The 25,784-nt window shown below is 43.8% G+C and overlaps 2 long non-coding RNA genes across 4 annotated transcripts; both read right to left on the bottom strand.

The window, feature by feature from the left end:
• Positions 1 to 212: 212 nt before the first annotated feature.
• Positions 213 to 2,725, bottom strand: LOC143741606 (uncharacterized). Of its 3 annotated transcripts, XR_013205162.1 has the most exons (5): positions 2,671 to 2,725; positions 2,479 to 2,586; positions 720 to 793; positions 393 to 495; positions 213 to 289 (listed from the first exon to the last, which is right to left on the bottom strand). It is a non-coding gene; the product is annotated as an uncharacterized LOC143741606 (long non-coding RNA). The 3 variants fall into 3 exon arrangements; XR_013205161.1 differs by lacking the exon at positions 2,671 to 2,725 and having other exon boundaries at positions 2,479 to 2,664; XR_013205163.1 differs by lacking the exon at positions 2,671 to 2,725 and having other exon boundaries at positions 751 to 793; positions 2,479 to 2,664.
• A 22,229-nt stretch (positions 2,726 to 24,954) lies between these two features.
• Positions 24,955 to 25,421, bottom strand: LOC143741468 (uncharacterized). Its single transcript, XR_013205059.1, has 3 exons — positions 25,364 to 25,421; positions 25,113 to 25,292; positions 24,955 to 24,991 (listed from the first exon to the last, which is right to left on the bottom strand). It is a non-coding gene; the product is annotated as an uncharacterized LOC143741468 (long non-coding RNA).
• Positions 25,422 to 25,784: the final 363 nt, after the last annotated feature.

The raw sequence follows: 25,784 nt of genomic DNA, 5'->3' as shown, positions 1-25,784 counted from the left end.
CACTTTTACCTGTTCCCGAACAAGTGCTGGCTGAAGCATGTGCAGGAAGACTTTTTCTAACTGTGGTGTAAGAAATATATGATGACTACGCCACCTCCTTATTTAAGGCAGGAGGAGCCCTCTAAAGGTAAAAAATACTGATTTTGGACAACAAATGTAGTTTATAAAAAGATAAAAATTTTATTGTTCCAATAAAACCATCAAATGTTAAAAAAAACATTCACAGAAGTTGGAATTAGTTCTCAAGACTGCAAGAGGGTCGGGCCTGCCCTTGTGGACCTCCTACCACCTGTAAGAGATAGAAGACAGAAGAAAACCCCACAGCATGCACCGCAAATAAGTAGTAACCCAAAATAAGTAGTAACCCCTTTAAGTCACTAATCAGTGCCAACCTTCAGTACACACCACACAGCAGTGTCACACCACCCAAATCACCTACACCGAAGGAGGTTCTAGTGTAGATGCAGGCCCGGCCCTGTACAAAGTCTCTGAGCACTGGAACACACAAAAAGAAGCAGAGCAGTACCAAAAAAAACAAAGCAAATGACAAACAACACTTAGGATCAAAGTCAAAATCAAATAATATTAAACCACAATATAAATCTAAAATACACAAGAAACAGTGGCTGGTCTGCCCCTTTAACAATAAAGGGAACATGCATGTTAGTACACATCAATGCAGCCCACCATATAAAACAACCAAACAAAACATAGCCTACTTTAGTGAAAGTACAGTTGCAACACAATTACCCAATCTCAGCTCTCAATCCCCAAACATGATTGATAAAAGGTACTATAAAACAAGAGAAGAGGTTACCACATCGAATACATTTGTATATTAATTGCATCAAACTCATAAACGATCGATCTTCGTATACAGGTCCTTCTCAAAAAATTAGCATATTGTGATAAAGTTCATTATTTTCCATAATGTAATGATAAAAATTAAACTTTCATATATTTTAGATTCATTGCACACCAACTGAAATATTTCAGGTCTTTTATTGTTTTAATACTGATGATTTTGGCATACAGCTCATGAAAACCCAAAATTCCTGTCTCAAAAAATTAGCATATCATGAAAAGGGTCTCTAAACGAGCTATTAACCTAATCATCTGAATCAACTAATTAACTCTAAACACCTGCAAAAGATTCCTGAGGCTTTTAAAAACTCCCAGCCTGTTTCATTACTCAAAACCGCAATCATGGGTAAGACTGGCGACCTGACTGCTGTCCAGAAGGCCATCATTGACACCCTCAAGCAAGAGGGTAAGACACAGAAAGAAATTTCTGAACAAATAGGCCGTTCCCAGAGTGCTGTATCAAGGCACCTCAGTGGGAAGTCTGTGGGAAGGAAAAAGTGTGGCAAAAAACGCTGCACAACGAGAAGAGATGACCGGACCCTGAGGAAGATTGTGGAGAAGTTCCGATTCCAGACCTTGGGGGACCTGCGGAAGCAGTGGACTGAGTCTGGAGTAGAAACATCCAGAGCCACCGTGCACAGGCGTGTGCAGGAAATGGGCTACAGGTGCCGCATTCCTCAGGTCAAGCCACTTTTGAACCAGAAACAGCGGCAGAAGCGCCTGACCTGGGCTACAGAGAAGCAGCACTGGACTGTTGCTCAGTTTTGCATGTCATTCGGAAATCAAGGTGCCAGAGTCTGGAGGAAGACTGGGGAGAAGGAAATGCCAAAATGCCTGAAGTCCAGTGTCAAGTACCCACAGTCAGTGATGGTCTGGGGTGCCATGTCAGCTGCTGGTGTTGGTCCACTGTGTTTTATCAAGGGCAGGGCCAATGCAGCTAGCTATCAGGAGATTTTGGAGCACTTCATGCTTCCATCTGCTGAAAAGCTTTATGGAGATGAAGATTTCATTTTTCAGCACGACCTGGCACCTGCTCACAGTGCCAAAACCACTGGTAAATGGTTTACTGACCATGGTATTACTGTGCTCAATTGGCCTGCCAACTCTCCTGACCTGAACCCCATAGAGAATCTGTGGGATATTGTGAACAGAAAGTTGAGAGACGCAAGACCCAACACTCTGGATGAGCTTAAGGCCGCTATCGAAGCATCCTGGGCCTCCATAACACCTCAGCAGTGCCACAGGCTGATTGCCTCCATGCCACGCCGCATTGAAGCAGTCATTTCTGCAAAAGGATTCCCGACCAAGTATTGACTATTGAGTGCATAACTGAACATAATTATTTGAAGGTTGACTTTTTGTTGTTGTATTAAAAACACTTCTTTTATTGGTCGGATGAAATATGCTAATTTTTTGAGACAGGAATTTTGGGTTTTCATGAGCTGTATGCCAAAATCATCAGTATTAAAACAATAAAAGACCTGAAATATTTCAGTTGGTGTGCAATGAATCTAAAATATATGAAAGTTTAATTTTTATCATTACATTATGGAAAATAATGAACTTTATCACAATATGCTAATTTTTTGAGAAGGACCTGTATACTGGGTTTACCATTATTCAGCATTCCATCACGGCCGTCAGCCCATTGAAGGTACCGCAGCATAAATGTTTGTCTGCCTCGCTTCCCAGACAGAGAATAAAACCTCTTAAATAATCAGCCTAAAAGAAAAGAATAACAAAGATGGGATTGCGCCTCAAAGCGCAGTCACTCCACGCAAACAAACCACACCACTAAAAACATACCTATATGAAAGGGTACAGAGGCTGCACGTTGAGTACAACAACCACACGCCAGAACTGCAGAACAACCACCACCCGTCGCTGTAAGAACCCTTTATGTCTTAATGATAGCACTAACCACCTGCACCTGAAACTGATTGCTGGACAGTCTCCTCCCACATAACGTTACATCAAAAGGGAAGTACAACACTTTGTAATGCCCATTTTTTCCCCCAATGCACAGGACCGTGAAGAACCCCTCTCAGGTATCTTTAAGTGCATAAATAACTTTACTAAATTTACACTTGAGTACCAATTATTTCTGAATGCAATATGAGTTGTAGGAGTCCACATCTACAGAAGAGTCTGCACAAAGCAGTGATGCAGAGGTGGGCAGTGTTGTACTTTTCTTTTTAATTTTTGATCCATAAGCCGTGTGTTTGACAGGTTTACCCCTACCCCTAGAAAATAGATTATTTTGAAAATACTTGACAACTTAAAGAAAAAAAAACTGGCACTAGAGATAGAGTTGCTTCATAGGAACTTCAGAGTAAGTGATATATTATGTCACACAGAGTACTATTGCTGACTTTGCATAATATCTCTTATTGCAGGCAAAAGATGACTACCACTTTTCTTTACAAAGAACATTTAAAATAAAACTCAAAGAAGTAAGCATATTTGTCTTGTGTTTTATTAAACATTAATGAAATGTTTTATATTTTTTCAGATGGTGCAATTTTGTGTAATATGGCACATGCAAGGTCACAGGCCCTGTCAGGTGCAACCCTTTTTTTCAAAAAAAAAAAAAAAAAAAAAAAAAAGGGCGGGAGAACTTCCGGTGGCGCTGCTCTGTAGCGACCCGGGCGAGTGCTGTTGTTGGTTTTAAGTGTTTTAGTGTTTTGTTTTTAAGTAGCGTCTTAAGTGTTTTTTATGCATGTGACTATATGCTGGACCTGACAATTGGAGCTGACAACTGCAAGTAAAGTGCAAGTTTCTCTGAACTACGATAGTCGGTAGCCCCAAACAATGGCTCCGGGCCTCCACCTCATACTTCTAGTCCTGATTTTTATCAGCGAACATTTAATTTCCTGTTCTGCGATAACCGTGATGTGGGAACATGAACTAAATCGAGTTTACTCGAGAGAAATTTTGCTGTCCCTCCGACCACTGCAATCAACATTACCGGAAAACCTGCCGGCAGCCATCCGGGCAATACATAGTACACGGACTAAACGCAAGCGAGGAAGACGGGGAGGCATCAGGGAACGTGTCCGTCGGCGGACCAACAAACCACCGCTGCCGTCTATAATCCTCAGCAATGTGCGATCACTGATACCTAAGATGGATGAGCTCCGTATCAACCAAAGGAGCAGTTTCGAGTACCGGGAATCTAACCTTATGGTATTCTCCGAGACGTGGCTTCACCAAGGAGTCCTGGATTCTCTGCTCAACTTGGGTGGCTATTCGCTGGTGCGAGCCGACCGCTCTAATGCGTCCGGGAAAAAGAATGGAGGAGGAATCTGCATGTACGTGAGTGAAAAATGGTGTAAACAATACACAGTGAGAGAAACTATATGCAGCCCAGATGTCGAACTGCTTTGCGTGTCTATGAGACCTTATTACTTGCCTAGGGAGTTTGGTAATATTATTATTGTCGCTGTTTATGTTCCACCCAGCGCCAACGCAGGCAGAGCCGCCGCACGCATAACGGAGTGCGCACATGAACAGTTGCAGCGCTCCCCTGGGGCGCCTATTTTTCTCTTGGGTGACTATAATCACTGCAAATTGGAGAGTGCGCTGCCAGGTTTTCAACAATATGTAAAATGCGACACGAGAAATAACAGAATATTAGATAAATGTTACGGAAATATAAAGGGGGCATATTCAGTTAAGACAAAACCCCCCCTCTCCAATTCAGATCATAATACATTACATTTAATACCGTCCTATAAATCTGTATTCAAGTCAAGTAAACCTGAACATAAATCTGTTTATGTGTGATCAGATGATGCAATTGAATCACTAAAGGGGTGCTTCATGTGTACAGATTGGTCTATTTTCCATTCACTAGAGCTTGATGAGGCTACTAGTACTATAACAGACTACATAGGATTTTGTGTTGACAATGTGGTGGCCAAGAAGGACATACTAGTGTACCCTAATAACAAATCGTATATTACAAAAGAAATTAAAGACTGTATAAATAGGAAAAAGCAAGCTTTTAGAAGTAAAGACAGAGTGGGATTGTCAATGATTCAAAAAGAACTCAAACAACTCCTCACTATTGCAAGGGATAAACACAGGCAAACGATGGAACAAAACATCCAAACACTAAGTACTAAAAAACTGTGGGACACAATGAAATCAGTGACTAACATGAACCCTGCAAAACAAAAAAATATCACACTGGATGACCTACATAAATCAAATGAGTTGAATGACTTCTTTCTGCGTTTCGATTCTCAAAATTTCGCTCAAGAATGTGACAGTGTTTTGCAGTCCCTGCCAGCCACTGATACCTGTTATCTGGAAGTGGATCCATCTAGCATCCAACGACTTTTCACCAAAGTGCACACGGGCAAGGCCACAGGCCCTGATGGCCTCCCAGCCTTTTTGCTCAAAAGATGTGCAGAAGAACTAACCATGGCATGGTGCCCTATTTTCCAACAGTCGTTGAATACTCATACTGTCCCAGCTCTGTGGAAGAGATCAACTATAATCCCACTGCCTAAAAAATCAGGCGCTTCAGAGAATAATGACTTTCGTCCAATAGCTTTAACCTCAAATGTAATGAAATGTTTTGAAAAATTTGTTGTGTCGATACTTATGAAAGATGTTGAGTCAAAATTGGATGTGTACCAGTTCGCCTATAAGCAAGGACGTAGCACTGATGACGCAATCCTTTGTATCTCGCACTTTATTTCTAAGCACCTTGAAAACATAGAAGCTTATGCTAGAATCTTGTTTGTCGATTTTAGTTCAGCTTTTAATACAGTGCAAACTCACATGCTTTTAAATAAGCTTAAAAACATGAATGTCAATACTATCTTAATTAAATGGTTTTATTCTTTTTTAACTGACAGGGCACAGCAAGTGAAGGTTAATAAGACACTATCAGAGATTAAATACTGTAACACAGGAGTTCCTCAGGGTTGTGTTGTTTCACCAATACTCTTCACATTGTACACAAATGATTGCAGGAATGTACACTCTAATAACCATATAATGAAATTTGCTGACGATACCGCGATCCTAAGCCTTTTGTACAAGAAAACGGACTCTTCTATGTATCAAAACGAAATAGACACATTTGTTAAATGGTGTGACACCAACCAACTAATTTTAAATATCCAAAAAACAAAGGAGATGGTCTTCGACCCGAGGCAAGTTACAGACCACAAGCCAGTGGTCATTAAAAACCAGGAAGTAACTCGGGTGTCCTCATACAAATATTTAGGTGTCCATATAGACTGTCTTCTTTGTTGGAATACAAATGTTGATAACCTGTGTAACAAACTACAGCAGAGGCTATATTTTTTAAGGCGCCTAAGGTTGTGTGGTGTGAGCAGTCGTATCATGATGATCTTCTATCATGCCATCTTAGAGAGTGTCATCCGATATGGAATTACTGCATGGTTTGGCAACCTATCAGTTAAGGTGAAAAATAAGCTTGCTAACATGCACAAAATAGCCATGAAAGTTATAGGGAGGAGAGAATATGAGCCTATACAGAGCCTGTATGATCAGGCAGTTATAAAACAGGCTATGAAAATTAAGTCAGACCCTCAACATCCCCTCTTTCCTGAATATGAAACCTTGCCATCGGGAAGAAGACTCCGTGTACCAAAATGCAAAAGTAATCGCTTAAAATTATCATTCGTGCCAGTCTCTATTAAGCTGCTGAACGATGTGAAATAAAACTGTGTGAGCACTTCAGCACTTTACCTGTGATCTCAGTGCAATAGGGCAATGTGCAATATATATACTAGCACCTTAGCATATGAACTTTACAAAAACTTCAATACAATGGAGTAATTTACAACAACCATACTAGCGCTTAAGCACTTGCACTTTAATCCATGGAATTGTGTTGTCAATTATGTCTCTTTTTCTTTTGTCTATATTTGCTTCTGTTTGTAATGTGTGATGTTTTGTATGATGTACATTTTATGAAACAACTCTGCACTGCGCCCAAGCAAAATTTTCCCTCGGGGACAATAAAGTTAACTCAACTCAACTCAACTCAACCCTCAGACTTTTCAGACACTTTAGTTGGCTAAAGTTCACTTCATTGTGTGCTCTTGTCCTGGCTAGAGAGGCATTGCTGGTCAGGGAATGGGGTCATAAAACACCTGTCTCCAAGCAGGATCCTGTTGTAATCACCTGTATAATGGAAAAATTCAGTTCTGTTAGGATAAGCACAAGTTCATATCACACACCATCTAAGAGATTTTAGTCTGTCAACTGCCTTTTTTAAAATTTTATATAATATTACTAATCTGGAATATTAAGAATCGCAATAGTAACTTGCCTGCACTGTTATTGAAGCCGACTCCGACGAGTCAAACATTTATGCGTTTCCAACAAAATAATGATGTAAACGACATCCTCACGAGTCATGAGAAAAATTATATCTCTCAAAAAGTACACTTTAGACTTCCCGTATTACCTCCGCTTATAAAGCCGCGATCTAATCCTGTTAACCTGAAATAAGCCTGCTCGCGAGCAGGTTCAGGCTTACGGACCTGTTGCTATGACAGCAAGTCCAGGATGAGCGCCAAAGAACCAAACAATCCAAGACCATGCCAAATCGCCAACAATCAAATCCTGCTAACTGAGTTAGCGACTCACAAAGAACGGGCCCCAGCTGTCAGCAATCAGTAATCAACAGGTCCACTCAATCAGCATGAGTAAGGCCTATAAGTATACGCAGTCGACTCACCCATATTCCTCGACAGTTTTCATCCTTCCACCACCCCATCTCCTCACACTTGCCTGGTTATCTTCCTAACCAGAAATACGGGGGGAGTACTCTGGGTTTGGGCCCAATTTCCGAGCTCAGAGCCCTCCCAACGACAGCACGCCAAATACGCATAACCGTTTAGGGGGCTTTTACACTGGGCTCGTTTGCTGCAGTCAGAGGCCGAGCGCGATTGCTCCCGGTGCCCCCCGCAACGTTGGTCTTGTTTCACACTCAACCTGATTCTATCGAACTCTGTCGAAATCATTCGTAAGTGTGAAAAAAAGTACATTGAAAAAGCATTAATAAAAGAGCCATATTAAAAAAATAGCATCATATAAACCCATATAACATCATATAAAATCAGATTTACTATATAATTCAATATATTATACATTTGAATATGTACATCACTTGAATATGTACATCATTTGAATATGTACATATATAATTCAATATATTATACATTTGAATATGTACATCACCTGTGTTTAAAATAAATATTGGGTAACCCAAATCTAATAAAAACAATAATTAATAAATTGCTTTTCCTTTAGTCTCTCAGTTCCTCTTTTAGTCTCTAGGTTGACTGCATTCAGGCAGTTTACACTTTGGGCCAGAGGGCATTTGGGAATAAAGAACCGGATCCATATTCCACAGCCTGTGCTGTCAGCTCTATTTGGCATGTTTGTACCTCTGTGGAATATCATGGATTTGAATATGCATGCCTGTATGATCATTTTTAAGCCATTACAGATGATTAACTGTAATATTTAATGGACTCTAATGTACATTTGCAGGTTCACTATCAATAAATTATTATTATCATTACTATAATGACTTGAGACTTTCTGACAATGAACTGAGCTCAGACTTGTGCTAATAAAAAAAAGCCTCCACGATAAAGCAATTCCTGGTGGCAAAGAGAGACTAACTAAACTACCTAAGAATAAACAGTATATAACATACATAAATGTGTGATTTGAACAATAAACAGGATGGTGAGTAGATCTCAAAACAAAACATAAAAATGACTTCAAAAACAAGAAGTCATTGTCTAAGTGGTGTCCGCAAAATAATATAGAAATCATAGACAATTGGAAAAGTTTTTGGGGCAGACCTGACCTGTTGAAAAGAGATGGTATTCATCCCTCCTGGGATGCTGCTGCTCTTCTCTCTAGTAATATGGCACATAGTCTTAGAGCTGAAACATGACAATCTGGGGCTCGGGTCAGGAAGCAGACAAACTGGCTAACCCGACCGTCTGCCAGCTGTCTCACGTCACCAAGGTCAGATAAATCCCATCACATAGAGACTCTTTCACCTAGATATCATCATATACAGACTGTGTCTGTTCCCCGAATTAGGAAATACAAAAAAACTTCCAAACCCATCTAAGGGTAAAAATTTAATTGATATTCAACAAATAAAAAACAGAAATAATACAAATGAACAAATGATAAAGCTACTTCAAAAGCACTTATTGTTAATGATATGATTACAGACTATAACCTTGATGAGCTGTGTATGACAGAAACCTGGCTGCAATCAAACGATTACATTACTTTAAATGAGTCCACCCCCCAAGATTACGGTAATAAACATGAACCACGTCTGAAAGTCAAAGGGTGAGGTGTTGCTGTAATTTATAGTAATGTTTTCAAAATTACTAAGAAGTCTAAATTCAATTCTTCTGAAGTGTTGGTGCTTAATGTAACAATATATAGTGCAAATGATAAATCACGTTTAAGATTTGTGCTGGCTACTGTATACAAGCCACCAGGGCACCATACAGACTTTATCAAAGAATTTGCTGACTTTCTATCAGGGTTAGTACTGGCTGCAAATTCCTAATTGTTGGTGATTTTAATATACATGTAGATAATGAAAAAGATTCATTGGGATTGGCATTTAAAGATATTCTTAACTCTATTGGAGTTAGACAACACGTGTCAGGACCTACTCATTGCCGTAATCATACTCTATACCTACTATTATCATATGGAATCAATGTTGATGCTGTTAAAATTCTGCAGCAGAGCAATAACATCTCAGATCATTATCTAGTCTTGTGTAAACTTCATTTAGCCAAGGCTGCAAAGCCGACTCTGTGTTACAAATATCTTCTATCACTTCTGCCACTATAAATAGCTTTAATTATAATCTTCCTGATCAGTTTCATCATCTCAGCATCCCAGATAGCTTAGAATAACTCGATATTGCGACAGAAACTTTTAACTCTCTCTTTTCCAGCACTACCACTTACCAGGACTAAAGAAAATAGTCCAACGCCGTGGTACAACGAGCACACTCAGGCCCTAAAGAGAGCAGCCAGAAAAATGGAGCGAAACTGAAAGAAAACAAAACCAAACTTTCTTGTAGTGAAACCTAAAATATGTGTAATTCTGTATACAATATATTCAATATATACACAAAGTATACAATATATTCATGTATGCCTTTGTGTTTCTGCTTTCGTACCAAGCCTAGTTATGATTTTATAGTCGTGTAGCTAAACTCTAAGTGCTCATATAATAATAATAATAATAATAGATTTTATTTATAACGCACTTTTCATTCCAAAGAATCTCAAAGTGCTACAAAAGAGCAACAATACAATAGCTACAGAATATTAAGAACAATAAAATCAGCACATAAAAGCCTTTCTAAATAAAAAAGTCTTCAGTTCTGCCTTGAAGGTGTCCAGGCTCTGTACTTCTCTCAGATCACTCGGAAGGTGGTTCCAAAGCCGAGGTGCAGCTGAGCAGAAAGCTCGGTCCCCCATAGTGCGAAATCTTGTGGTCGGGACCTGAAGAAGTAGGTGACCTGATGACCTGAGAGTGCGGGAGGAGGATTTCAAGGTGATGAGTTCTTGTAGATAAGGTGGTGCATGACCAGTGATACATTTGTGTGTGAATAGCAGAATTTTGAAATCAATCCGTGATGAAACAGGGAGCCAGTGGAGTGAATGTAGGATGGGAGTTATGTGATCATATTTTCGGACTCTCATGAGGACTCTGGCAGCGCTATTTTGGATGTATTGTAGCTTCTGCATGTTTCTGGCAGAAATCCCAATGAAGAGTCCGTTACAATAATCCAACCTGGTGGAAATAAAAGCATGAACAAGTTTCTCTGAATCCGAAAGAGTTAAAAGAGGACGTAGTTTGGAGATATTTCGAAGATGGTTGAAGGAGGTTTTGCAGATATATTTAATGTGTTCGTTGAAGGTCAGCTGCGTGTCAAACCGAACCCCTAGGTTTGTAACTGAGGAGGAGAAAGTGATGACTTGGTCGACTTGGTAGTTTTTTCTGATAGTGACCAGAATAATCCTTTTCGCGAAATTGATCAGAGGATCGTCAGTAGGTTCGGTGGACGGACAACCCGACGAAATGCAGTTAGTTCTGTTTAAAGGATATTCTAAAAATTGATATAGCCTATCTGTATATTATATGTGTTCATAATTGATTAAAATTAGTTGTGGTTAATTGTCTATACATATGTAGATGCAGTGGACCATATTCCCTTTTTGGGCAATTTAAAATTGTAGGTGATAACTCAGAACCCGTATGAGCTATTAATTGTGAATTATTGATTATTGATTATACGTCCCCCCCATTTGAGCTGAGACCTTACACCTATTAGAAGAAAATATACAAAACCCTAGATATTTATTCAAAGGAGTTGCTAAACTGACGAAAAATAAAGTTTCAAGCCCAGATGTTTGCAAGCAGCACAGCAGTAATGACTTTATGACCTTCTTCACTTATAAGATTGGTAATATCAGGAAAAAAATGATAACTATGCAACCGTCTACTACAGTACCGCATCAGACAGTGCATTGTAGTCTCACTGACATAAAATTTGATTCATTAATTGCTATAGGAGAGGAAAAATATTCTAAACTCGTTAAATCATCTAAATCGACAACATGTATGTTAGACCCTATACCGACTAAACTATTGAAAGAGATGCTTCCAGAGGTCATAGATCCTCTTCTCAATATCTTTAGTTCATCTTTGTAACTAGGATATGTATGCAGTATATATGTATATATGCAGTTCCATCGTCCGTCATGTCCGCACTACCTCAGGTAAAGGTAAGGTGCGCACTCACTGCTTTCCTGGTGCTCGTGTTCTAGATGTCGCTGCACAGGTTCCCGAGATCCTGAACGGTGACGAGCGCGTTGGAGCTGTTGTGCTGCACGCGGGAGTGAACGACATCAGGCTGCGGCAGACGGAGGTTCTGAAGAAGGACTATAGGAGCCTGATCGAGACGGTATGCAGCACATCGCCTGAAGCAACAATCATCGTGTCTGGACCGCTCCCCATGTACCGACAAGGACAAGAAAGGTTCAGTAGATTATTTGCACTAAATGAATGGTTAATGTCATGGTGTAATGAACAGAAACTGCTCTTTGTAAATAATTGGAATCTGTTCTGGGAGCGACCTAGGCTCTACTGTGCTGATGCCCTGCACCCCAGCAGAATTGGAGCGGCTGTTCTGTCGGACAACATCTCCAAGACGTTACACACCATCTGACTAGTAAGTCAAAGTCCAAATCACAGTCTTTGCAGTCCCAACTTAACTGATATCATAAGTAGTGTAGAACATTATATAGAAACTGTGCTTATTCCTCGTTTAGTGAGGCCAAACAATAAATCTACTGTAGGATCAAGGAAAAATCTAATTGTAATTAAACCAAAAAATCTCAATATCAGTGAACAAAAACAATTTCTAAAGCTAGGTCTTCTAAACATTAGATCGCTCACACCTAAGGCGGTTATTGTAAATGAAATGGTCACAGATAATAGTTTTGATGTACTCTGCCTTACTGAAACCAGGCTTAAACCAAATAATTATTTCGGTCTAAATGAGTCCACTCCAGCGGGATACTGTTATAAGTGTAGCGTTTCCCAGAGGACAAAAGGTGGTCAGTTAGCGACTACGCCACCCTGGAATCCTGCCAGGGACAATACAATAATATCTCTTGTTTAAAGCAACACAGGTTCGCTCGCAGTAAACGGCGGGAGACGTGGATGCAAAAAAAAGGTATACATGTTATTACAGATAAAATTTGAGGTTCATGAGCACAGAACAAACCTTCAACAACAGTTATTATAGACCGCAACAATTACACCATTTGACAAACACACCAAGCGACTGAGTAATCAGTTACAGCTGAATCTGGACAGGGGAGCTGAAGTTTGACAATAAAACACAATACTGCCTCCACGCCAAATCACTCTTCCCAAACCCCTGTGCTTCGGCACTCTCGCACACGTACACCACTCAGGCTTTCTCACACTAAACAGTCACTTTACTAAAGACAGCAGAACAAGGTTTTCACCGTTCTACTTACACATACAAAATTATAATGCCAAAATAAACCCAATACAAAAAGAAATGAGTAGAAACACTTCTGGCCACACAAAAAAATAAGAAAATAAAACTTCACGTTTAACAAAATTCACATTAGCTTGACCAGTGTAATATCACAACCCAACCATACACACATTAACAATATAACAATCTTACAGAAAGAAAATAAACACACACGCACACACACACACACACACACACACACACACACACACGCTTCGGTAACAAACACAAAAAAACTATTTCGATGCAAATATCAGAAGCAAGCAACAGCGCCTCCAGACGATGTCCCACGTAGTCCAACAGCACGGACAAATCGCCCATAACGAACACGACCACTGTGTACCCAATCCCTCTGTAAAATTATCAGTTAACAATTAGACGAGATCTCCATAATTTAACTAGTTGCAGCTGTTCATAAAAAATCAGTTTCTCTCTACAGGAGATCGCCAGCCTTAAATTATAAACGCACATACCTTATAAGTGCGATCGCCAGACACCCGATCAGTTAGGCAACCAGATATACATGGAAGCTGAGGGCTCGTCCAGTTTATCGTGGGGAAACGTACGCGCCGGTGACGACCATGCGCCTTCGTACTGGGCTACAAATAGCCTATAAACACCCGTGCTTGAATCAGCCTCACTCCAACCTTTGACTGTAAACACACAAGGATACTGCTACAGTAGAAACGGATACTCAGATAACACAATCAACTCTTTCACCTACCCGAAGAGGGACAGTCTCGCTCAATGCCAGCCGTAGGGATTCATACGCCACCCTAAAAAAAGACTATAATAAGCCGCATAGTATACCATTTACAACTAGTCAACTCTACCAAACATACCTGAATAACGGCTGAATGACGACACCGGAAGTAAAGGCGGTGACTCGTAACACCACCCACTCTAAACAACCCGTTTATATACGCTACTGCAGCTCACTGGTAGGAACAACTTAACAGGCTTAACAGGCTAGCCAACCGCATGTAGGCGGGACGAATTTCATTGGACCTGCCACAATCTACCCCTCACTTTTGTATCATCGCCCCGGCGATAAACCAACCCCTACCACTCAATCCCAGGGTCTAAACCACGCCACAACTGCCCTGGATGACGCCTCGGGCAACACTTCAACATTACCCAACACTCCCACCGGCCGCGGGAGATGGTGGGGGTTGGAGTGCTGACCAGCAGTTACTCGCCTGGATCGTTGCGGTACTACATCAGCCCCATCAGACAAACTTTCAGGATGGGCGAGGGGCTGTTGGACTAACTCACTTCCAAAGGGCTGATCCAAATTGGATAAGTTCTCAAGTCTACTGCCCGTTGAAACCTCCACAACCCCTGACCCGACGGGTCCCCGGGTATACTCTGGTGGGGTCCCTGGTTCCAAAACCCACAAATCTCCTTGCTCTGACCCCTCGGAAGCCTGCTCCCCCGAAGATGGCCCCGGTTCAATTACAGGATCACACATGGACTCATGGACCAAGGGGTCCTTCTGACTGCGTTTTTTCAACATGGAACGATGTACCTGTCTTACCTTATCCAAATCATCTACGGGGGCAATAGAGTAGACCGAACCCCTCTCCTTAGGGGCCCTCACCACTTGATACACCACTGGGCTCCACAGATCACTGATCTTTGACCGACCTCTCACGCCAAAATTGCGGAGATAGACCATCTGACCCTCCCGCAGTGGTGAATCTCGTACATGAGAGTCATATAGTGCCTTACGATGCTCTGCGGCAGCCCTAATGTGCTCCTGTGCACCTTCAAACGCCACCCGTAATCGTGTTAGATGCTCCATCACCCATTCGTGTACATGTCCTGTAGTCGTCTCCTCTACTCAACCCAACAGAAAGTCAACTGGTAAACGAGGCTCTTGACCAAACATCAAATAGTATGGTGACTCACCTGTTGATTGATGGGGGGTAGTATTGTAGCTAAACAGTACCTGTGGGAGACATAAAGCCCAATCCCTCTTACTTGAAGGAGGCAAAGTGCGCAAAAGGTCGTGCAGGGTCCTATTGAACCTCTCGCACTGACCATTCCCTGCCGGATGATAAGGTGTGGTACGAGACTTCTCCAACTTATATAAACTAAACAGCTGCTGTATGAGTGAAGACTCAAAGTTACGGCCCTGGTCAGAGTGTATACGACCAGGAACCCCAAACTTACAGAACCACTCGACCACTAGCACTTGAGCCACGGTTTCGGCTCTCTGGTCTCTTGTAGGAGCCGCCAACTTGTACTTTGTGAAGAAATCGTTCATAACGAGCACATTCTCCAAACCTGAGCTGGATGGTTCTAACACAGTGTAATCAATGGCCAAATTCTCATTTGGCCTGGAAGCCAGCAAATGCCCCATAAAACTGGAGGCAACTGGCTGTACACCTTTGGCAGTTTGGCAACGTTCAAATTCCTTACACCAACTGGCCACAGCCCCTGACATTCCAGGCCAATAACAACGCCGACAAACTAACTCCGTTGTTCGTTCAATGCCCTGGTGTCCATGCTCTTGGTGCAGCCACCTCAAAATCTCTTTCTTTAACACAGAGGGCAAAAGTACTTGAAGGATTTCCTCCCTGCCATCAGGGCGAAAAATCCGACGGTAAAGAACCCCCCCACGCTCAAGCAGGCGGTCCCACTGACGGAGAAAAGTCAAACTGTTCTTAGATAATAGTCGTCGTTCATCCAAGCTAGGGTAGCTTGCGCGCCGCCAAAAAAACAAAACCCTCTCTATATCTGGATCAGATTATTGTAACGCCCTCAGATCGGCTGCTGAATAACTTGGGAAAACCTTAAGCGCTGCTTGAGGAGCCTGATATACTGGCTCCACTCCTGCTGCCTGATGTACAAATGCCGGGACCAAAGTAGCCGGTAATAGCTGTCCCACCCCCTCGCTATCAGCTGGGGGCTGTCTCGAAAGAGCATCAGCATTACTATTACTCTTTCCTGGCCTATACCGAACTTGAAAGTCGAAAACAGCAAGCTGGGCAGCCCAACGCTGTTCTGTTGCCCCCAGCTTTGCTGACGCCAAATGACTCAGGGGATTGTTGTCTGTAAAAACAACACACTTATGCCCCAACAGATACTCCCTGAATTTTTCTGTCGTTGACCACTTTAGCGCCAAAAATTCTAATTTCATAGAACTGTAATTTACCATATTGCGCTCAGTGGGCCGCAGACTACGACTGGCATAAGCAATGGGACGGATCTTTCCCTCCTGCTCTTGGGACAGAACCCCGCCCAGCCCCCGATGGCTGGCATCAACTTCCAAGATAAACGGCAATGAAAAGTCGGCATAAGCTAGAATGGGTGCTGGGGTAAGCTTCTCCTTTAAGGAGTCAAAACTCCTTTGGCAATGCTCTGTCCAGGCACTGGCAAAGCCCTCCTTGGATGGTCTCTTACGCTTGCCCCCAACGAACTCTGCCACCAGTTTATGTAGAGGGCCCGCCAACTTCGCAAACCCCTCCACGAAGCGGCGGTAATAACTGGTGAACCCAAAGAATGAACGGAGGTCAATAACATTGCCCGGGCAAGGCCACTTGGCCACAGCCTCCCCTTTACTAGGATCTGTGGCCACCCCCTGAGAAGACACCACATGACCCAAATACTTTACCTGTTGCTGGAAGAACGCACACTTCTCTAACTTCGCTTTGAGGCCTTCCCGCTGTAATCGACCCAGGACCACCTCCAATCTTTCCAGATGTTGTGTCACTGAGGAAGAAAAAGCCACAATGTCGTCGAGGTATAAAAGCAACACATGATGCCTTTGGTCACCAAACAACCTTTACATCAACCGTTGGAAGGTGCTGGGAGCATTACAAAGTCCAAAAGGCATCCCATTCCACTCGAATAACCCGAATAGATTACAGAATGCGGTTTTGGGCTTATCCTCCTCAGTGACTGGAACTTGGTTGTACCCGCTGGCTAAATCCAAGGTGGAAAACCAGCGGGCCCCTGTCAATGCATCTAATGTTACCTCTATGCGAGGCAGTGGGAACGCATCCTTCCTGGACTTTGAGTTCAACTGACGGTAGTCTAGGCACATGCGTAGACTACCATCTTTCTTCTTGACCAAGACAATAGGAGAGGCGTAGGGACTACAACTCTCCTGAATGATCTGGGCCTCAAGCAACTGATGAATGTGCGTCTTCACCACGTCATATTCGGAGGGAGGCAAGCGCCTATATCGCTGCCGGACTGGGACATCGTCGGAGAGGGGAATGTCATGCGATAGCAAGTTGGTACACCCTAAATCAGTGCCGTTACCTGCAAACACAGACTGATAACGCCGCAACAGGGTCCTAACCGGACCCTGCTCCACCATTACCAATGAAGATAGATCTACAGATTCTATTTGCTCCTGCACTGAGGGTCCCACCACACAATCTTGGAAACCCACCGTAGCAACCACTTCCTTCACCTCAGTCACCCCTGGAGGTAAGCTAGCAACATACACATCGTACAAGGTGCCCAACACAGTATATGGATATAGTACTGCATCTAGCATTCCTACATTAACAACCGGTATGTAAACAGTATCTCGAACCACTGGCACCAAGGCAGGTGAGGCCAGTAGGCCGGCCGGGAGGCCAGAATCAGGTGGCTCGAATAACACCGTACCCCCTGAATACTGCTCGGAACAGGTAGCGACGACTATCTTCATTGTACCACCTAGGACCCGACACTGATGGCGTCCTCGTACCCTCGCCCTACCCACCTGTCCAGTTAACGGCTGAGACTTAAGTTCATGACAATGCTGCAATGCTTGCATCACAAACCCAGGAACCTCCACAACTGGTGGAGAAGCAAACAAGATTTGACCATGTTGGCCAAAAAGTTCTCGGTAACAGGGGCTCAGCACAGTCATCCCCAAAACACCCGGGACCTGAGCACACATGCCACCAGGAGGATCCCTGACCACCACACTTATGCACGGTCTTTCCACACAACCCCACATCTAACTCCATGTAGCCGATATACGGAATTGCAAGCCCATTAGCGGCACGCAACTGAAGCCACTGGCAAAGTTTTAACCGCTCTTGGCCCCATGGTTCAAAATGTTTCAAAAAACAGCTTTCAGTTATGGTCGAAACCATGGAGCCGGTATCGATCAAGCAAGGCACCAAAACTCCACCAATACTTGCCATCAACTGCGGGCAACCAGACATTAAACGCGACATTGAGCCCGCAATTTCCCCCTCCGAGCTATGGCTCAAAAGCCCGGTGGGTACTAGTTTCCCGACGGCTGACTTGACAGACACTGCCCCTCCACAGGCAATGTACCAGCACCAGGAGACGGGGGGCCGGCCAATTGAAAATTACACTCTCTGGCAAAGTGGCCAGGTTGATGGCAACGCCTACAAAGTAGCGGCCCATAATGAGGGGAACGCCCCTGCACACGTGCACCCTGAAACTGAGCACCTTGAAACTGAGCAAAAGTCTGAGTGAGTTGATTCAACTGATTTTGTTGCACCTTCAACATCTCCCTTAATTCGCTCAGCTCTGACTGAGAGGACCCACCCCCGTCCGAACGCGTTCCCCCCTGAACTCCATATTGAATCCCATACGATAATGGGACTGACTGGCTACGAGCCCGCACACCCCCAGGCATACCTTACTGTTCCCACCTAATCGCTTCACTGCGCACCTCTAACAGTGTGGCATTCGGTTGACGGCGGACTAGCTGTTTGAGCTCACGGCGCAGAGCATTATCGGCCACATGTTCGACGAACTGGTCCCTCAATAAAACAGGGGCATTTAACACAGCCCCAGGAAACCGCTGCTTAACTTTTTCCATAAGGCCCATCAAGACAAGTGAGAACTCCAATAAGCCCTCCCCTTCCCTTTGCCTTCTGGAAAAAAAGCTTCCTGCAATGCTACGTGGGACTAAGAGCAACCAAAAACCTCACGTAATGCGAGGAAAATCCTATCTGGATCCCCGCGTTCAACATCAGAACGGTACCGGATTTCTTCTCGTGCCTCCCCCTCTAAGTGGTCAAATAAGAAGAATGCCTGGTCTGCTACAGACAAATGTCGAGCCCGAATACAGGCCTGCGCCTCCTCAATCCACTCACTGATGCCAATTCCTGATTTTCCATTAAACTTGGGACACCTCCGGTCCCTAGGTACGAACACGAATCTTTCAGGCTGACTAGCACTCACCTCGACTGGATGGGGCGGAACAGGCTCTGCATCGGGCACATTAGAAGAGGCAGCGGAGCCAGGCAATGCAAGGGCACGCTCTTGACGCAGCCTTTCATTGTCTGCCTTCGACTGGACCACCAGATCTCGAAGTTCCTGGAGTTGTTCCTCCATTCTTAAATCAACACTCACCAATAACGAGAACTGCTCTCCACAATCTAGACAGACGCTGCTGCTTTGCCCTGATACAAAAAAAACAAAAACAGACACACTAAATAGCACAAAACAACAACCCATTTGCAATTTTAGACCAATATGCTTACACGTCTCCACCTTGCAACCATGATCCCTTGACGACTACGCCAAATGTGCCGTTTCCCAGAGGACAAAAGGTGGTCAGTTAGCGACTACGCCACCCTGGAATCCTGTCAGGGACAATACAATAATATTTCTTGTTTAAAGCAACACAGGTTCGCTCGCAGTAAACGGCGGGAGACGTGGATGCAAAAAAAAGGTATAAATTTGACTCAATGGTGGACAACATGGTTAACGACTTTGGAATGGAAACAGATATGAGTATGGAGAGTACTTCACAAAAGACTAGTTCAGGTTCAGCAGTTAGCAAAGCCATTGAACTCCAAGCTTGTGTCGGTGGCTGGAGCAAGGCGACAACGGTCAGGGGTTTGATGATTCATCAAGGGAAAATGAATTGCTTGAGGGAGAAGGGACAAGGGCCTCGCATTGACCAGTACTTCTTACGGAGTCAGTCAAGTCAGTCGAATGAAATCCAGCGACAGGAAGCAAACCACAGTTCGCAGGATATCAGCACCCCTGTCATAGAGGAGATGAGGGTTTGCACAGTTAGTGATGAACACATTGATTCTTGTGAACCCGGTCAGACTAACCAGCATAAGAGAGAAAAGAACCTCAACGGGCATAGGCCTGGAGTTAGATGGCCAAGAGCTAGTGAGAAAACTGCATGGGACACGGTAAACACAGATCTATGCTTTGCATTGGAAAGATTAACTGGTACAGTTGAAAAGAAGCTGGATAAATTTGGGGACATCATTTACGCATATGGAAGTGAGAGGTTTGGTGTGGAAAAAAGGAAGGAAAAAGTACAAACTACTCCTGTATTGTCTAGACGGCAGCAGAAAATTGAAGGGTTAGTTAGAGAAAGGAGACAGCTGAGGAAGCAATGGAAAAGAGCGGAACAAAGTCAGAAGGAGGGACTCAATCTCTTACAAAGGGCCATAAAAGATAAGCTTGCAACATTACGCAGATCTGAGCGCCTACGGAAACGCTACAAAAAGAAGGAACGTGCGAGGGCTAATTTCTATAAAGATCCATTCAAATTCATAAAGCAGTTATTCACCAGTGAGAAGAATGGCACTTTAAAAGCATATAGGGTTGAGCTAGAGAGATATTTGGAGGAAACGCATACAGATGCAAAAAGGCATGAGCCTATGTCAATTCCGTCAGACATCCCACCTGTCAATCCACCAGAATACCAAATGGAGGTCTGTGCACCTAAGTGGAAAGAGATAGAGCAGGTGGTGAGAAAGGCAAGGGCTTCATCATCTCCAGGGCCTAATGGAGTTCCGTACAGAGTGTACAAGAGTGCTTCAGGAGTTCTAAGGATTCTGTGGAAATTGATAAAAGTGGCTTGGGAAAAGCAGGTTGTACCTAGATCATGGCGCCGAGCAGGGGGAGTCTTTATACCCAAAGAAAAAGATGCTACAAGCAAGGTCAGTTTCGCCCTATTTCACTATTAAACGTCGAAGGCAAAATTTTCTTCAGCATTATTGCTCAGAGATTGTCAACCTACCTATTAAAGAATGGCTTCATTGGCACTTCAGTTCAAAAAGCGGGCATTCCAGGATTCTCAGGATGCTTAGAACATATCAGTGTTATCTGGCAACGAATACAATCAGCTAAAAAGGAGAGGAAGGAGCTCCACGTGACATTCCTGGATTTGGCTAATGCATATGGTTCAGTGCCACATGAGCTTCTTTGGGCATCATTTGATTTTTTCAGGGTACCGATGTCGATAACAAATTTAGTGAAAGCCTATTTTGGAGATTTGCAATTTAGTTTCTCAACTCCAGAATTCAGCACTACATGGCAATGCTTAGAGGTTGGAATAATGGCAGGATGCACCATTTCTCCACTGGCTTTTACCATGGCAATGGAAGTAATCATTAGGGCATCAAAATGGGTAGTAGGAGGAGAGCGCTTGGCTTCTGGGATGCGACTACCACCAATCAGAGCATACATGGATGACATGACAACCATGACTACAACGGTAGCCTGCACTAATCGGTTATTGGGGAAGTTAACAGATAATATTGAATGGGCACGAATGCAATTTAAGCCCTCTAAATCAAGGAGCATCTCAATAGTTACAGGCAAGGTAGTAGATAAAATATTCTTCATTAATGGTGAGGCAATACCAACAGTTTCTCAGAAGCCAGTGAAGAGTCTAGGGAGATGTTACGATGGGGATCTAAAGGACACAGTTCGAGTGGGAGAAGTTAGACGACAAGCAGTGGAAGGGTTGAAGAGCATAAACAGCTGTGCTCTACCAGGCAAACTAAAACTCTGGTGCTTTCAGTTTGGTCTACTGCCAAGGTTGCTGTGGCCACTGACTGTGTACGAAGTTTCTTTGACAACAGTGGATAAGCTGGAAGCGTTAATAAGTTTATACATCAGGAAATGGTTGGGAGTTCCACGCTGCCTCAGCAGAGTGGGACTTTATAGTAAAGGAGTATTGCAGCTGCCAGTCTCTGCTTTAACCGAGGAGTTTAAGTGTGCCAAGGTCAGACTGGAAATGACTTTAGCAGAGTCACGCGACAAATGTGTAAGGGACGCAGCCCCTGTGGTAAAAACTGGTAGAAAGTGGTCAGCAAAGAAATCTGTAGTAGAGGCAAAGGCTGACCTTCAAATTGGGGATATCGTGGGAAAGGTACAGCATGGAAGAGGGGGTTTTGGGCTCAGTTTAGCTCCTCCTAAATGGCACAAGGCAGGCCCAGCTCAAAGGAGGAAGCTGGTAGTCAACGAGGTGCGAAAGCAGGAGGAGAGGATGAGATGTATAAAGGCCATTTCCCAGGCCAAGCAGGGAGAGTGGATGAGATGGGAGAGTGTGGAACAACGAAAAATGGGCTGGCAAGACCTTTGGTCAATGGAAGAGAGTAGGATCAGTTTCCTTATTAGGTCAACATATGATGTTCTCCCATCACCGCAGAACCTAAACCTCTGGGTAGGAGAGGATCCCTCTTGTCCTTTGTGTTCATCACCTGCCACATTAAGGCACATTTTGACAGGATGTAAGGTGGCTCTTAGCCAAGGTCGGTTTACTTGGCGCCATGACCAAGTATTGCGATGTTTGGCTTTAGCATTGGAAGGCAAGCGTAGTATGACCAATAAGTTGCCGCCTGTTCTAGCAAAACATTACACGCAGAAGACAATATTCCTCCGCCCAGGCGAGCAACCACCAAGAAAAGGTGCTAACACCAATTCTCGCCCAGGACAACTGGAAGCTGCTAGGGACTGGAAGATGCTCGCTGATCTTGATCAACGGCTTATTTTTCCACCTGAGATTGCCACCACTAACCTACGACCAGATATTGTTTTGTGGTCTGGATCAGCACGCATTGTTCAACTGATAGAGTTAACAGTGCCATGGGAGGATGCGGTAGATGAGGCATATGAGAGGAAGAAATTGCGGTATGCTCATCTGGCCACTGAAGCAGAACAGCGAGGATGGAGAGTCCAGGTTTATCCAGTGGAAGTGGGTTGTCGAGGTTTTGTGGCACACTCTACAACCCGGTTCCTCAGAGACGTCGGATTCAGTGGTCAAGAGTTGCGTCGCACAGTAAAGAACTTATCTGAAGCAGCAGAAAGGAGCAGCAACTGGCTGTGGTTGAGACGGAAAGATTCTAGCTGGCTGAGTACAGGCCGCCATGCTACGGTTTCGTAGAATTCTTGAAAACTTGAAGGGTGTTGGTTTATTTGTATAGGTTGTATAGTATTTACAGTCATTACGTTCCTGTGTATATTGCGCGAATGATGGGAAGTTATTGTGTTTTGCGGTAGGTGGTATGCCATACGGAACCGTTGCCACTGAAACTGCATATTAACGCACCAGTGGGGCTCGACAGCCTTAGTCAAACGGGTTGGCGCGTATGGTTGGGTTGCGGAGAGATTGTGAGATTGTGGTTCAGTCTCAGCAGCACTGTTGGTTTATTTGTAGAGGTTGTATAGTATTTACAGTCATTACGTTCCTCTGTATATTGCGTGAATGACGGGTGGTTGGGCAGATATTGTGATTTGCGGTAGGTGGTATGCCATACGGAACCGTTGCCACTGAAACTGCATATTAACGCACCAGTGGGGCTCGATAGCCTTAGTCAAACGGGTTGGCGCGTATGGTTGGGTTGCGGAGAGATTGTGAGATTGTGGTTAGGTCTCAGCAGCACTGTTGGTTATTTGTAGAGGTTGTATAGTATTTACAGTCATTACGTTCCTGTGTATATTGCGTGAATGACGGGTGGTTGGGCAGATATTGTGTTTTGCGGTAGGTGGTATGCCATACGGAACCGTTGCCACTGAAACTGCATATTAACGCACCAGTGGGGCTCGACAGCCTTAGTCAAACGGGTTGGCGCGTATGGTTGGGTTGCGGAGAGATTGTGAGATTGTGGTTAGGTCTCAGCAGCAAGAGGGAAGTAGAGGTCAGTAAGCTGGGCTGAGTTGAGTGGGGGACGGAGGGGGGTGACTCTGGGACGCCAGAGTCACTGTCGAGCCCTCTTGAGGTGTCGTGGGCTAGTCGACGAAACACTGAGGACGGAAGGCGCCCACTTGAAGACCCTAGAGATGTTCCCTACTCCGCTCAATCCAGAGGGTTGTTATGGGGGGACCGCACTGTGGTACAGCCGCTGTGTGTGCTGACGCGCAAATACACTGTTAACACCAGACAGAAGGAGATTCACGTCACCAGATGGAAAGAAGCGTAAATGGAAGGAGAAGCATAGGTTACTGTAAAGCTACGTCTTAGTTGGTGCTTATCTTGGCGAAAGCCGAGTACAAATCAGCATGAAGTTTTAACATCTACTCTCGTGTAATGGAAATCATTATTACAGATAAAATTTGAGGTTCATGAGCACAGAACAAACCTTCAACAACAGTTATTATAGACCACAACAATTACACCATTTGACAAACACACGAAACGACTGAGTAATCAGTTACAGCTGAATCTGGCAGGGGAGCTGAAGTTTGAAAATAAAACACAATATGGCCTCCACGGCAAATCACTCTTCCCAAACCCCCGTGCTTCGGCACTCTCGCACACGTACACCACTCAGGCTTTCTCACACTAAACAGTCACTTTACTAAAGACAGCAGAACAAGGTTTTCACCGCTCTACTTACACATACAAAATTATAATGCCAAAATAAACCCAATACAAAAAGAAATGAGTAGAACCACTTCTGGCCACACAAAAAAATAAGAAAATAAAACTTCACGTTTAACAAAATTCCCATTAGCTTGACCAGTGTAATATCACAACCCAACCATACACACATTAAAAATATAACAATCTTACAGAAAGAAAATAAACACACACGCACCCACACACACACACACACATGCACACACACACACACACACACACACACACACACACACACATGCACACACACACACACACGCTTCGGTAACAAACACAAAAAAACAATTTCGATGCAAATATCAGAAGCAAGCAACAGCGCCTCCAGACGATGTCCCACGTAGTCCAACAGCACAGACAAATCGCCCATAACGAACACGACCACTCTGTACCCAAACCCTCTGTAAAATTACCAGTTAACAATTAGACGAGATCTTCATAATTTAACTAGTTGCAGCTGTTCATAAAAAATCAGTTTCTCTCTACAGGAGATCGCCACCCTTAAATTATAAACGCACATACCTTATAAGTGCGATCGCCAGACACCCGATCAGTTAGGCAACCAGATATACATGGAAGCTGAGGGCTCGTCCAGTTTATCGTGGGGAAACGTACGCGCCGGTGACGACCAAGCGCCTTCGTACTGGGCTACAAATAGCCTATAAACACCCGTGCTTGAATCAGCCTCACTCCAACCTTTGACTGTAAACACACAAGGATACTGCTACAGTAAAAACGGATACTCAGATAACACAATCAACTCTTTCACCTACCCGAAGAGGGACAGTCTCGCTCAATGCCAGCCGTAGGGATTCATACGCCATCCTAAATATAGACTATAATAAGCCACATAGTATACCATTTACCACCAGTCAACTCTACCAAACATACCTGAATGACGGCTGAATGACGACACCGGAAGTAAAGGCGGTGACTCGTAACACCACCCACTCTAAACAACCCGTTTATATACGCTACTGCAGCTCACTGGTAGGAACAACTTAACAAGTAGGCTAGCCAACCGCATGTAGGCGGGACGAATTTCATTGGACCTGCCACATAAGCATGAGCCCCGTCTGATCGGTCGTGGCGGCGGTGTTGCAACTATCTATAGAGATATTCTAAATGTTACTCAGAAAACAGGTCAAAGGTTTAACTCGTTTGAAGTACTTGTGCTAAATGTTACGCTCTTAG

The sequence above is a fragment of the Siphateles boraxobius genome, unplaced genomic scaffold, assembly GCF_051911475.1.
Source record: "Siphateles boraxobius isolate OS27281-9 unplaced genomic scaffold, OSU_SipBor_1 19, whole genome shotgun sequence".
NCBI classification, from domain to species: Eukaryota; Metazoa; Chordata; class Actinopteri; order Cypriniformes; family Leuciscidae; genus Siphateles; species Siphateles boraxobius.
The sequence above is the reverse complement of the archived record's forward strand: the minus strand, read 5'-3'. Positions and strand labels throughout refer to the sequence as shown.